General features: G+C 39.2%; 1 protein-coding gene across 2 annotated transcripts in view; it reads left to right on the plus strand.

The window, feature by feature from the left end:
- ARMH3 (armadillo like helical domain containing 3) overlaps positions 1–14,631 on the plus strand; it is a 142,836-nt gene that overhangs the window by 78,538 nt on the left and 49,667 nt on the right. The window lies entirely within an intron of this gene.

Below are 14,631 nucleotides of genomic sequence, written 5' to 3' on the forward strand. Positions count from 1 at the left end.
CGGGGGTTCAGTGTTTGTTTCCGTATCTTTCTCTTTTTTTCAAGGTAAAATGTCCTCTTCCTACAGTGATTTACTACAGTGTTTGGCACATCAGGGAACACAAGGAAAAGTGTGAAATGTGTGTTGGGAGGGCTGGGATTGAGGGAGTGTGAGGGTGAGATGTGCTAACAAGATTGCACTGAAGGTTGATCTGCCTTACCTGACCCCAGAGACATTTTGTAGCAAACACAGTTTTATAAATCTCACAAATAAATGCATATCTGCACCTAGCAAATAAACCAGATACTGTAGTGAGGCCTTATGATAAATGTGATTTTCTGTAAGAATCAGGAATTACAAACTGCCTTCTTCCAAATATCCCTTTGTGACCCAAGGACAGTATGACAAATGTGGGTGTTTGCAAGAAGCACCAGATTCTGGGCTAGAGTATGAAGTACGTATGAGTATAATTTATGTTGTGTTTATTTATTCATGTATTTACTTTGGCTTTCCAGGCAGCTCCTTTTCATCTGGGACCTGTTTCCTCGATCCCATTTTTTTATGCTTGCTTTATCTCCTACTTTGTTGCTTTTCCTTCCAGTGGCTTCTGGCTTGGCTGCTGTCCTTATTATTTTAAGGAGCCACCAAATGGTTGATTTAAGCTCTTGGCCTGTCCTTTTTCTGAATAGTCCAGAAAGGATTCGGCTGAGTTTTGAGCAGATGCTCGTAACCGTGACCTCTTCCTTCCCTTTGCAAGTCTCTGTTAAGCCTGTACCTTCATTTTCATTCCCCAAACTCTTTTGATGAACTTGCTACAGAGAATAATTACATCATCTTCACTGCTGCTAATGAATTAGACTCTGAGTATGTGTCAAACGTATCAAAGATGCAGTCAGTTTTCTCAAGAGGTTAGTGGAAAGATGTGTTTGACTGTCACCACCAAGGCCAGATCAGGGGAAAATATTGGTGATGCTAAACCTGCAAAACTTTTACTTTTTTTCCTTTTTGACATTTATTTTCACTTAATAAGTTCTAAACTTTGTGTTGCTCTTTCATATACTGTTTTCTTCGATCATCAAATGCTATAGAGTATATTATAAACTTTTTAACAATACACTTTTACCAATGAAGAAACTGAGTCTTAAAGATATTGTGAATTGCAGAAAGTCCCACAAATGTCATGTGGCAAAGCTGAGAATTAATCATAGGTCTTCTAACTCCCAAATCTAGGGCTCTTTCTTCTATACCGTAATGCCTCCTATAGAGTTGCATCAAAGGCTTCTATGGAGGTGAACAGAAAACTCATCATGATGTGTTGAGAAGAGTGGGGAAATTTGAGTTAGAGAAACTAGATTTTTTGTTTTTGTCTCTCAATGTGTGACCTTGAGCAAGTTGTTTAGCCTCTCTGGACCTCTTTCCACTGTCTATAAAATGGAGGTCATGATGACATTAACTGTTTCACGAGGTTGTAAGAATTAGATGATGTGATATATGTGAAGGCACTTAGTAAACTATAAACTACTGGTCATTTCACTTAGCCTAATGTCTTTTAGGTTCATCCCTGTTGTAGCATGTGTCAGAATTTCCTTCTTTTTTAGGCTGAATAATATTCCATTTTATGTATATGCCACATTTTGTTGACTCATTCATCCATTGATGAAACCCCAAGTGAATGCTTTCACCTTTTGGTTTTTCTGGTTTGGATTATTTTTACATGGATAGTATGCAAATATCTGTTCAGGCCTTGCTTTTACTTCTTTTGGGCATATATACCCAGAAGTAGAATAGAGGGATCATTGGTAATTCTGTGTTTAATTTTTTGAGGAATTGCCCTACCTTTTTTCAAGTTCCGCATTTTGAGCCTTCCTTAGAATGTTTCCAAATATGAGGCTCGACAATTAAGTTCGCAAACTTGTTGCAATGATGTTGCTAACCGTTTTTGATATCAGAGGAATTATTCATTATGAATTTGTATCAACTGGACGAACAGTTAATCAAGTTTACTATTTGGAAGTGCTGAAAAGGCTGTATAAGAAAGTTAGATGACCCGAACTTTTTGCCAACAATTCATGGCTCTTGCATCACAGCAATGCACCAACTCACACAGCACTGTCTGTGAGGGAGTTTTTAGCCAGTAAACAAATAGCTGTATTGGAATACCCTCCCTACTCACCTGATCTGGCCTCCAATGACTTCTTTCTTTACCCGAAGATCAAAGAAATATTAAAAGGAAGACATTTTGATGACATTCAGGACATCAAGGGTAATACAATGACAGCTCTGATGGCCATTCCAGAAAAAGACTTCCAAAATTGCTTTGAAGGGTGGACTAGGCGCTGGCATCGGTTCATAGCTTCCCAAGGGGAGTACTTCGAAGGTGACCATAGTGATACTCAGTAATGAGGTAGTTATGTAGCACTTTCTCTGGCATGTGTTTGTGAACTTAATTGTCTGACCTCATATGTCTTCATTCGTCCCTTCTATAAAAGTTAAGGTGTTACCCTTCACCTTAAAAGATGTTTTGCTTTTCTTTGCTTGACTTTGATGCTTTGTGTAAGGGTGGTCCAAGGAGTTTTCTTTTCTCAGAGTTAGTATTTCTCAGCCGAGGGCAAAAGAGTGGTATGCCTAAAAAGTCTCTATTCCACTGTGCCAGCGGTAACGAGTGCTGCCTTTTTATGCTCTTGGCTTTTTTCTAAGAGCTTGTGTTGTACATCCATGACACTGCTAACTTTGAGTGGTTTAGAAAACAAGAGACTGTCAGAAAATCAGACCGGTGGGTCTCCCAGGGATACTATGAGCTATTTGGCCACCAACTTGATTATTAAGGATAGATTATATAAAGGCTTAGCAGTAAAATTGTGATGTATGCAACATTTACTTCTGTTGGTTATAAAGGTTATTTGTGCTTATCTCACACCTGGAAAGGATTTCTCAGACATAGTCACCTCTCCTATGGTATGTTCTTTGATAGCCATGGGAAGGGATTGGGTTGCATGTGAAATTTCAGACCCCAACAACTGGGAGGGCCTCTGAGATTGGTTTGCCCGTTGATGACTACAAGTTATGTCTATGGGATCTTCTGGAATGCAGTACATCTAATGGCAACCCTAACATAGTATCTCACCAGCAGGTGAAAGGCAGCAGAAAGGCTGCAGATCTTTCTGTTCTTTGGGGTTTAGATTGTGATAGTGAAAATTAAAAGTACTTCCACATGCTTAGAGGTCTAAATTTGCTCAAGTGTCAGTCTGTTTGCTTTTCACTTGTCTTTCGTGGCTTAGTCATGCTAGTTCTTTAATTGTCAAAGTTATTTGTGTTTAAACAATTTGTCTGTCTCTTCCTGTTTGATCCTTCAGAGAGATTCTTAAAATGCAGCTGCTTGGCAACTGCTATTTTTTTATTGGAACACCTGCTGTCGTTAATATACAGGGCCCTATGTTTGTTCCTCCCCATAGGGGGGTTGTCCCATTGCTTTGCCACAAGAAAAATAAAATGTATTGTATCTCCACCTTTAAAATTCCTCTTGGTATAATTGTTACTGCAGCTGCCTTTACAGATCCACTGGTCTACAAAGGAAAACTACTCTGAGGGGCCGTGTGCAGGGCTGGAGGAGAAAACATTTGGGAAGTTTTGCCATGGAGACTTTCGTGCTAAATATTTCCTGCCACTGTAGAAGGCTACCCCAGTGATGTCCTGTTCTTTAGGAAGATGTCTGTTGACTATTAACCTAATTAGTCAAAAGAGAAAAAGACAAATGTTAGACTAAAGTCTGACCTTCATCTGATCAAACAACTTTCAAGGTTAATAATTTGCAGCCGTTAATGAATCTCTTCAAGGTAACATCTTAATGCTTTTCACTTAATGAGCATTTTACTAGCTCCAAATTCACAATCTTCTTCTCTGGTAGCTCACAGAAATAGTGGCTGAATCACAGCAAATAGGTTTTTCTACTGATATGTAATGTCTTAAGTTGGATAAATTTTGAATTCTGTGGTTAATATATTAATTTTCCCCTTTATTGGGAGTGCATTAAGCTAAAATTTAGTTTTTCTTTTTTTTTGAATACTTTTTATTAGTTTCAGGTGTACAAAAACAACATAATGATTAGACATTTACGCCCCTTACAAAGTGATAACCCCAACAAATCTGCTACCCCTGACATCGTACATCGCTATTACAATACCATTGACTATATTCCCTATGCTGTACTTTACATCCCGTGACTATATATATGTGTGTATGTGTGTATATATATATACACATATATATATCGTTGACATTCAATATTATTTTATATTAGTTTCAGGTTAATTTTTCTTTGAGAATGATTTTTCAGATATTGCTAAGGTTAGTGACAAGCCTGGGGTTTGGAATGAGACTTGAATGCATTTCTTTGTCTCTTAATTGTTGACCTAGTGAGTTTGCCTCTTCTCCTGGTTTGCTCCATGGTCTTTTTGTTCCAATGCAAAGGTGATCCACTGCTACCCCCACTTCCTGCTTATGTAGCTGTTTTCCTTCACCCTTAGAAAACACTCCCTCCAAAAAAAAAATAGAGGAGGAGTAGGAGGTGGAGGAAATCTCTAAATGTACACTCTGCTGGGCAGGCTAAGGAATAAGAATAGTTCTCAGCAGCCTCTAGATAAGGGGGTTCATTGAGCATAACACCCTTTGGAGCAAGCTGTGCATCGAACTCTGAATGTCTCGAGAACCCCCAGGTGGTAATTAAAGAGAGTACACTCACTGTTGCTGGCCACAGAGTTAGGGTAGGGAAGGGAATATGAGGTTTCAGTCAGGCAAAGTCCCCCCAAAACCCTTCGCCCATACACCTGTTTGGATACAAAATTTGCCTCTTAGTCACAGTTATCTTATCAGAATGGATACTAATGAGTTGAGAGGAGGAGCAGTTTAATGCCAGGCACTTCAGCTTGTAACTTATGATGTAATTTACTTTGGTGAAAAGTAATACAGAGGGCCGGCCCGGTGGCTCAGGTGGTTGGAGCTCCATGCTACTAACTCCGAAGGCTGCCGGTTTGATTCCCACATGGGCCAGTGGGCTCTCAACCACAAGGTTGCCAGTTCAATCCTCGAGTCCAGCAGGGGATGGTGGCTGCGCCCCCTGCAACTAGCAATGGCAATTGGACCTGGAGCTGAGCTGCGCCCTCCACAACTAAGATTGAAAGGACAACAACTTGACTTGGAAAAAAGTCCTGGAAGTACACACTATTCCCCAATAAAATCCTGTTCCCATTCCCCAATAAAATCTTTAAAAAAAAAAAAAAATACAGACTAAAGCGATTGATTGAGCGGAGGCATTGGGCTGATGACTCTAGTAGCAGTAGGTACATGGACATAATCTTCTAGTCCAGCTGTCTGCTGTAACGCGGCAGACAGGCTCAGATTATCCCCCAGGTTAGAATTTGTCAGTAATGACCTTTCTTCTGTTAATCAGACCCACTTATCTCCCATTACAGAGGATAAACCGCATTATGCAGATTAAAACAAAGCATCAAAATGAGGCTGCTATAATATGGTTTCCCCAATGACTGGGAACATTACATATTATTCTAATAGTTGCTGTTCCCTAATCCCTTAAGACTACAGCTAGAAATGAAAAATCAAACACCGAATCCCCATGTGGCTAATCTTCGGTTTTGCCCTAACTTGGTTTATGCTGCAAAGTGAAGTTTTGCAATAGGTCATAACTGCGTCCTTTGATGCACAAAAGTTTTTAATTTTAATGAAGTCCAATTTACCTATTTTTTTCTTTTATTACCTGTGCTTTTGGTGTCGTATCCAAGAAATCATTGCCAAGGCTCTCCGTAGTGGGTTCCAGGTACCTACTCTGAGAATGTCCATGGAGGCCTCCCGGTGTGAGGCCTCACCTTTCTGTAAGGCTAGGGGTTTATAGGAATGTGAACAGTCAACTTGAGGAACCTTGTAATTGTGAAGTAGTTGGGAGAGATCTTATATATATCTAGTGACCTTAACTTTGAGTGTTTTTTGGGCAAACAATCAATCTTTTTGCTTGTTAATTACATCAATATTTGTCTCTTTTCTTAATGAATTATACCAAGTACTAACTTGAGCCTTTTGAAGTGACTTGGAGGGACTGCCTTTGTGGCTGAGCCAGGGATAATGGAGTAGCTGCTTCCTGGTGACTAGAGGTAATTAAGAGTCCCTGCGCCTTGGGGTGAGTTAGAAGGGCTTTGTTCTGTGCAGACAGTTGCAGATGAAATTGCTGAGAGCACTGGAGGAGAAATGTATGATTGGCAGTTTCCTCCAGAATGTTCTAGCCCTTGGTCCCACATGTGTGAGTGAATGGCCCCATGTGGCAGGAGACCAAATTTTCTCCTCTCTTAGGTCCACAGTCTCACAACATTTTTTGTTTCTGTAAATAAGTGTTTGCACAGCAAAGGCCTTTGATTTGCACTTGTCCCATTGGTAATTAACTGGATCTCCTACCTATAGTTTTATGGTGTGGTAAATTAACTTTAGGTTTTCAACTTAGCCATCATTTTTTATGGGTAACTGAGATGAGCCATCTGATGTATGCCCTTTATTCTGCTAATCTTTTAATCAGCAGGGCCTACCGTATGCTATTTCCAGTTTCTTTAGGTAAGCATCAAAAACCCGGGAAGAGAGCGAGAGAAAGAGAACAAATGAAGGGAAGTATGGTGTGCATGTTTGTGTAAGATAGATTTAGGATCCTTTTTTTTAGAAGCCTGTGGTTTTAGGAGCATTTCTTTATTTTGTCTCTTTCACTGCTTCTTTATCTTTACAACTGTTTCTAAATGGTAGGAGGTGAGACACAGATGGGCAGTCAAGGCGACCTAGAATTGCTGCTCTGTCTTAGTAGGTCGGAAGGAAAGGTATTTCCAGTTGATTTATTATATAATGGGATCATAGTGATGGGAAGGGGCCAGAGTCTACAGCAGTCTAACACCTGTCATTCCTGGGCTTTTGCTCTCGCCCAGCCATCTCTCCCCATCCTGCTTTTGCTGGTACAACTAACTACCCCTGGTCCTTTAAGGGATGTACTGCTCTCTAATTATTACTGATCCCAAGTTAAGAAAAAAAGTTTTTTTCACCTAAGAAAAGATTGATTTTTTTTTTTCTTCAAAAGGAACTCTTTTTAGGAAATGTAGACATTTAATCATGGCTTAGATCACAAACTGCTGGTTTCTAATTGTGACTTACAGAAAGCCTAGCCACGAATGGGATCAGTAGGTATAGTTGATTGAGGTCCCTAATTCCTTTCCCTTTTTCATCCCATATTTAGGGTATTTAAAGGAAATAGTCTTTTTAAACTATGGGCAGCTCATCTTATCCCTTATTTTTTCCTCTCTATTTATCTTTCCCAAAAGTCAGGCTGGAACTCTCGTTACATAACTCAGGTGTTCAAACCATGTTGAACAATAGACTGTGAATCTGCTAATGGGACAACGCCATTACTATTAGATAGCAATGTATTGTCCTATCAGCAAACCCAAACAGGCATTTCTTCAGCAGATGAAACTTTAGATTTCTTTGGGTTATTGTGAACAAAAGGAGAAGTGTTCTTGATTCCATAGGACCTTGACCACTCTAAATCCTCAAATTTATACCAGAATGGCTAAGGTACCATACCTTGTCTTTTCTATGGGACTTTGACATTGCACATTAGCAGTGCCTGAATCACAGAACTTTAAAAACTGAAAAAAATCTAAGCATCCATGTACCCTTGTCTCATTTCTAAAGCGATTAGGTGATGTCCAGTCTCTGTTTGTACACTTAGTAAAATAGTGCTTAATACTTAGGGTATATTCTATTCCATTTTTTAAGTGATGAGAATCTCTTTCTCATGTTGGAACTCTCCTCTTTATAACCTGAACCTGTTGATTCTATTTCTACCTTCAGATGCAAAACCAAAATTTTACTGTCTTCCACATGTGAATTTCTTCCAAGGTCTAACATATATACTACTGCCGTTCTGCAGGCAAACCATCCTTTCTTCCCTTAGTGGTTCTTCATATGCTATGATTTCACAATCTATGGCATACTTTGTCCTTTAGACTTATTCTAACTTCTCAGTTTACCTCCTCAAGCACAGTGTTAGGGTGTGCCTTGTACCGAAGAAGCATTCAGTAAATATTTATTGGATTGAATGACACCTGGAACTGGATCCAGATATAATCTGAGTGTCTTAGATTATAGGGAGACTATTAGCATGCAGGATATGGACATATTTCATTTGCAGCTTTGAATTACATTAGTTTTCCAGCAGCTGAATTGCATTGTTGTTTTATAACAAGCTTAGGTATCACTAAAACCTTCCAATCTGCTTAAAGTGACCTGCTATCAAGCTCTTTCCCATCCTGTAATTGTTCAGTTGATAGTGATCTTTGCTTTGTGTTGGTTTGTTGGTTTGTTGGTTTGTTTGTTTTAATGCTCCCTGCTTATTACAGACATTTTAAACAATGAAGAATAGTGCAAAGAACAAAGTAAAATAAGATCATCTAAAATTTCACCATTCAAAGATAGCTGCTATTACTGTTTCGGTGAATCTCCTGAACATCTCCACTTCATATTTTTCCTAAACTAACCTAAAGGAAACTCCAAATTCTTATTAAATGTATCTTGTTCATTGCAAACCATCATTCTAGTTTATCAAGATATTTATTTTTTGAGGCCTGATTATGTCATTCTATGTATTCGTTTTTCTTTGCAGCTTTGTATCGTCAGCACTTTTGATAGATATGCCTTCTAAATTTTTGTCCAGATGCTTTGATCTAATCCTGACTCTGCTACTGATTTGGTGGATGACTTGGGAATAATCTCTCCCCTTTCTGGGTTTTGCCTTGCTGCTGTTACATAAAATGGACTTGAAAACTGAAAAATATTCTGTACAAATCAACTGCAAAAGCTCTTTGTAAAGAATAAATTTATGAAGAAAAAACTGTGGGTGGGGAATCATCAGCCAAGGCCAGACTAGAAAAATAAAATCTTTTTATAGAGAAATCAGGGACAAACACCTTCATAGAATGGTTCAAGTCTTCCTCTATCCTCCTACTCTCCCAAAACCCCTCCAGAGAGGTTTACCAATTGAAACATTTAAAAAAGAAGAAAGATTTTAGCAAGCATTAGTTGTTCTTACGTTGAGAAATTAGAGAGGACATACAGGTAAAGAATAGTAAAGAGGTAGTTTGGGGTAGGGGTGGGTGAGAGAGCTTCCCTGAAAACGAAGCTGCTCTTCACTGTTTTCTCTTTTAATTAGTAGGAAACTTGGTTTTCACAATAAAGGCTCTTCTGAGTTGGGGTCCATTGGGAGAGAAAAGTGTGAAACTCACTGCTGCCTGCTATTTCTCCCCTAAACAAGCCTCGCCTTGTGCATCCCATCTCCCTTGGGTTCTTAAAGAAGGTGTGTGATAATCTAAAACTGAAACTGAGGCAGCGTTTTAAGCAGCCAATTAATGACATGGTAAGAATTTTTAGCTCCAGTAGATTAATTGTTAAATGAATTGTGTCTGCATTTTACTGTCATTTTACTGTGATATCAGCCTAATTATAAATGTAGTGTTACATAGTAGAATATAATAATAAGCAGAATTATGACGCAGTGATCAGACTTGAGGAATTTCAAACACTGAGGAAAGATTTTCTTCTTAAACTGTCTCTTGCTGTCCTTTTTATGTACATTTTGATTAATTTTACCTCCATTATACGTTTCTCCCTGGAGGCCAGATATTGTGCATGCTTTAGCAAAGTGGGCTCCTGTTGTAAGAGGTTTAATGAGATTTTTTTGGTCCTAATTGGTTTCTATATAATTTCTTTTAAAACCAATAACATGTGAGTGGGATGTCAAACACAGGTTGTGCTAATGCATTTTCACTACCCTGTACCCCAAAGAACATTAATCTAGCTCTCATTTGACACAATTTTCCTGTGATGAAAATTCTCAATCTCAAGGAAGCCCCAGTGACAGTTGGTTCTCATTGGTCTCTCCTCTCCTGCATTCATCTTGGTGACAACTCTGAAAAGGCAGCAGGAGTAGCCATCTGTAGTTGGAGCTCATTCTGGGCAGAAGGAAGTGGAGGATTTTTGACCAGGGTTTTGACTGTACCGCGTCTTTCTTATGGGATAATTTACTAGATAGGATTCAGATAGGGATGGATTAAAATCTGTTCCTTTTGACCATTTAAACTGAACTAATATCTTAAAAATATGAACTATTTGATAAAGCCTAAAGAGCATTATATTGGCAACCACCATTCTGCTTTCTGTCTATGAATTTACTACGTTAGATACCTCATATAGGTGGAATCATACAATATTTGTCTTTTTGTGACTGGCTTATTTCACTTAGCATAATATCCTCAAGGTTCATTCATGTTGGAGCATGTGGCAGGATTTCCTTCCATTTTAAGGCTGAATAACATTCCGCTGTATGTATAAACCACATTTTATTTTTTCATCTGTTGATGGATACTTGGGTTGTTTCCACCTTTTGGCTATTGTGAATAATGCTGCTATGAATCTGGGTGTGCAAATACCTAGCAGTTCATTCCTTTTTATTGCTGAGCAATATTTTATTGTATAAATGTACCACAGTTAATTTATTCATTCTCCTCATTTCTTTTTCAGTTGGATTTTCTAAGCCTCTAATCTTGTCATCTTCTTTGCCTCTTTCACTCTCGCTCTCATTCTCGCTCTCGTTCTCTCTCTCTTTCCTGTGCTTGTCCCCTTCACTGGCTCCCTCAACACCCGCAGAGTAAAATTGAAGTTCTATAGCATGGCATGCAATTCCATTCTTGATAGGCTTTCTGGAATCTCTGTCCTCACTGCAGTTATGCTAGACCACCAAGAGTTCTCTGGACAAACCAGAGACACTCGGGTTCTCTAGACATTGTTTTATTCTCCTGACTCTATGCATATGTCATTCCTCCCTGCCTTGGCTGCCCTTCTCCAGCTTGTCAGCCTACCTTCGACATAGTACATCTTGAGCATCACTTCATCCTTAGAGCCAGGCCTGGCTGTACTACAGTAGTAACTATCTGCCTGTCTCTGTGTCTTCTTTACTAGGCTGTGAGCGCTTTGAAGACAGGCAGTATCCATGTCTTACTCAGCTAAGTAACACAGTGCCTGTGTTCAGTGAATGTTAGTTGAACATAGATCAGCAGACAGAGTTCTGCTTTCTTAGACAAGTGAGGATTCAGGATACTGCCTGGGCCTGATCTGGAATGGGAGTCAAAGTACGTCAGTTACTGTTGGGTTGATGGAGGGAGCCCATAAGGGCAAATCAGAGACAGCATCTCAGAAAATCACTGAACAAAATTACCAAGCAGACTCCCCAGAAAAGAAACGGACTGACGGGCCAGGAAGAGTGGAAGAGTTCAGGTACAAGTCATTGGTACCAGCCAGGGATAATAGAGCAAAAAGGTTTGAAGGAGAAGAGGGTAAGGGTTAAAATCTAGAGGAAGATGCCCTGCGCTGAATAGGATATCTGCAACAGCTTTTTTCAAATTGTGAGCATAGAGCATAGTCAAGGTGGAAGTGTGAAAAACACAGCGTTCCCTGTACAGTTGAATAAGTATTGAATGTTTCATGGGACCCAGCATTGGGTCGAGCAGGTCACTAAAGAGAAAACCACTTTCGTTGCAGCCAACAGCTGCCTGGGACTGTCAGGTGCTTTAATGTACAGGAGTTTCCTTTAAAAAAAAAAAAAGGGGGGCATAGCCCATCAAGACCAGTAGGTAGAGAAAAAAAGTCAGTGAGACATGGGACTATTAAAGGAAAGGCTTATAAGTGCCATGAGATTCCTTGGCAAAAAAGGGGCAGTTTAGTCTCAAATAGTCAAGCACAGAGGGTAGCTAGGAAGAAAGGAATATGAAGTTAGCCTCGTGTCCTTTCTTGGCTAATGTGTGTCACTCTGTGTTTGAAAATTGAGGCTATTCAGAAAAATCAGCCTGTTGGTATTCTTCAAACTGGTAAAAGCATTGGGGCTCGTGGAAAATGAGTCATTGTTTTAAAAAGGAAGGAAGGAAAGAGAGAAGGAGAGAATAAAGGAGATTTGAGTTAAATTTCACTGCATTGATATATATCCCGCCCCCTTTTAGCTAGTCCTGTGAAGATCAAAAGGTCTTTCTGTTGTCAGATATTGAGGGTCTTCCCTTGGGGATTTTTGGTAATATCTGTGACCTGTAGTTGTCACTCCTAATGCTAAGTTTTTTTTTGTTTGTTGATGTTTGGTCTTGTGTTTTTTTCCCTGTGAGTCATTTAGCAGTTATCTATGGATTTGACTAAACTCACTTAGATTTTAGAACTCTTGAGGTTGACTTTCATGCCTATTGCCACGTACCTCTGCCTCATAAGCCTTAGCTCTTTGGTTACTCAGGGACTGTAACTTGATTTGAAAAGCTCAATGTTCTTCTTTTTCACTAGAAATCAGTGTTCTATTAAGGCTGACAATTCATTGTCTCCTGGACAATTTTGAGTCAGGATAACAAATTAGAGTTTGGGATGCATTACAGATGATAAATGTGACTTCCTTAAAGGGAAATCCATTTGTTTTGCTTAGTGTTTCTGTGATTAATTACTTGCCAGATTAAATTGCTCCATAAAAATGCATAGTATTTTATTCGATTGCTCTTCATGGTGATTAATTAGGCCATCCTGTTGCTTTGTATGTTAATTATGCTGACTTTTTTTTCTCTTCTCTAAATTAATTAATACAGCGTTTATTTGAAAGACTGTTTTTAGAATGGGACACTGTATTAGAAGGAACAAAGGCCCAACGTTGCTTTTAGGCTGGTGTTAGGGAGTAGCAGCTTAAATTTTCCGAGTTTGCTTTCTATTGGTCCTTGTCTATATCTATGATGTGCAGAAAGTACACAAACTTCAAAACAGTTGGGAACAGCTCTGTTTGGTTTTCCTGTAGTTATCAAAGGTGATATACTGAGGATTCTTGGCTCAATTGAAAATTGATTAAGAATATAGAAGAGAAGCTAAATTAAGGGTAAAGCTAAATGGTAGTGTATGTGTGGGTTGGGAATGAGTGTTGTTTCCTAGGCTGCTGCAGGGTGCTGATGAGGAAATCAGGTGTATTTAGTATTTTTATTAATGATCTAGGGCTGAAAGCAAACAAAGTGTTAATAAAGTTTGTGATAATGATTTGGAGATGTTTCCTACACCTAGGAGGGCAGAGAAATGATATAGATGGACCAGGAAGAGAAGCATCATAGAAATAGCATCACAGCTATTCCTTTGGGAAAGTACGTATTTGTTGTATAGAAATAGCATACATAGAGCCAGGCAGATATTTTCAAAAGTAGATCTTCCAGCAGTCCACTTCTAGGTATTACCCATGTGAAATGAAAACTTGGGTTTAACAAATGTTTACAGTGGCTGTATCCATAGATTCTGTCAAAACTGGAAACAGCCCGCATGACCCTCAACTGAGGACTGAATAAACAAACTGTGGCACACCATATAATGAAATGCTACTCAGCAACAAAAAGGAGCAAACTACTGATATATGCAACAACATGGATGAATTCAATTGTGTTATGCAGTATAAAAGAAAGCATACTCAGAAGGCTGCCTATTGTATGAGTCCATGTATATGACATTCTGGAAATGGCCCAGTTGTAGGGACAGAATTCAGATCAGCCATGGGCTGGAGTTGAGAGGAGGGGTACAGGGGAACTTTATGGGTGATGGAACTGTTCTGTGTCTTGATTGTGGTGTTGATTACATGACTATGCATTTTTCAAAATGTGTAAACTGTACATTAAAAAGGGTAAATTTTACAGTGTGCGAATTATACCTTAATTTTAAAATTAGGGAGGAAAAAATAGGACCTCACAGAGAAGGGTAGGAAATTCACTACCGTACTTTATATGTGGCAACTTTTTAAAAATAATTTGAGGGACAGGAGCTAGATGTGGAGGATTTGGATTTTCTTCAAGTTGCCCCCAAATTTCAAGGTAGTTGGTTTGTTTTTGAGTGGAAGCAGAGATGGGAGGGTGAGTTGCGGTGCTTTGCCTTAGGTGTCAACATTATGTAAACCTATATACTGATGAGATGGTTATTTTGAGAAGGAAGTCACTGTTAAGAAGCTCTTGGGCCTTGATGATAGCCATCAGACATAGACAAGAGGATCATTTCCCAAATGTATGGATTGAATCCAATTATTTAGGGTTAGGTGGATTTCGTTTTTGTTTTAAAGCTTTGTTTATTTCTTTTGTTTGGGCCCTTCCACTGTTGAATTGTTCTAGGACCTGGATAGTGCCCAGTGACATTTCTCCCAGAGCTAACCTCAGAGACAGCGTCTACACCTCTCTGCATTTGGACTGAAACAGAAAGTTTCATCACACTATAGGTGTGAAAGGCAGGTTTGCACAATGTTAGGGACCCCTGTGGATAAGTGAACCACAAAGGCTAAACCAATGCTGATAGCTGCCGTGCCTCTTTGCCCTTATCCCCATGTCTCTAATGATACGAACTGTGCTTGCTTCTCATGGCCAACTTGAAGCACCTTCAGTATCTCTAAAAATATCCCGGTGGGGGAAATTGCTGTATTTTCCCATGTGTAATGCGCTCCCGTGGATAATGCTCACCCACGTTTTTGGCCCAAACTTTCGGGGGAAAAAATTCTTTCGTTTTAATTTTTTAACTTAA

The sequence above is a fragment of the Rhinolophus sinicus genome, linkage group LG07 (assembly GCF_036562045.2).
Source record: "Rhinolophus sinicus isolate RSC01 linkage group LG07, ASM3656204v1, whole genome shotgun sequence".
NCBI classification, from domain to species: domain Eukaryota; kingdom Metazoa; phylum Chordata; class Mammalia; order Chiroptera; family Rhinolophidae; genus Rhinolophus; species Rhinolophus sinicus.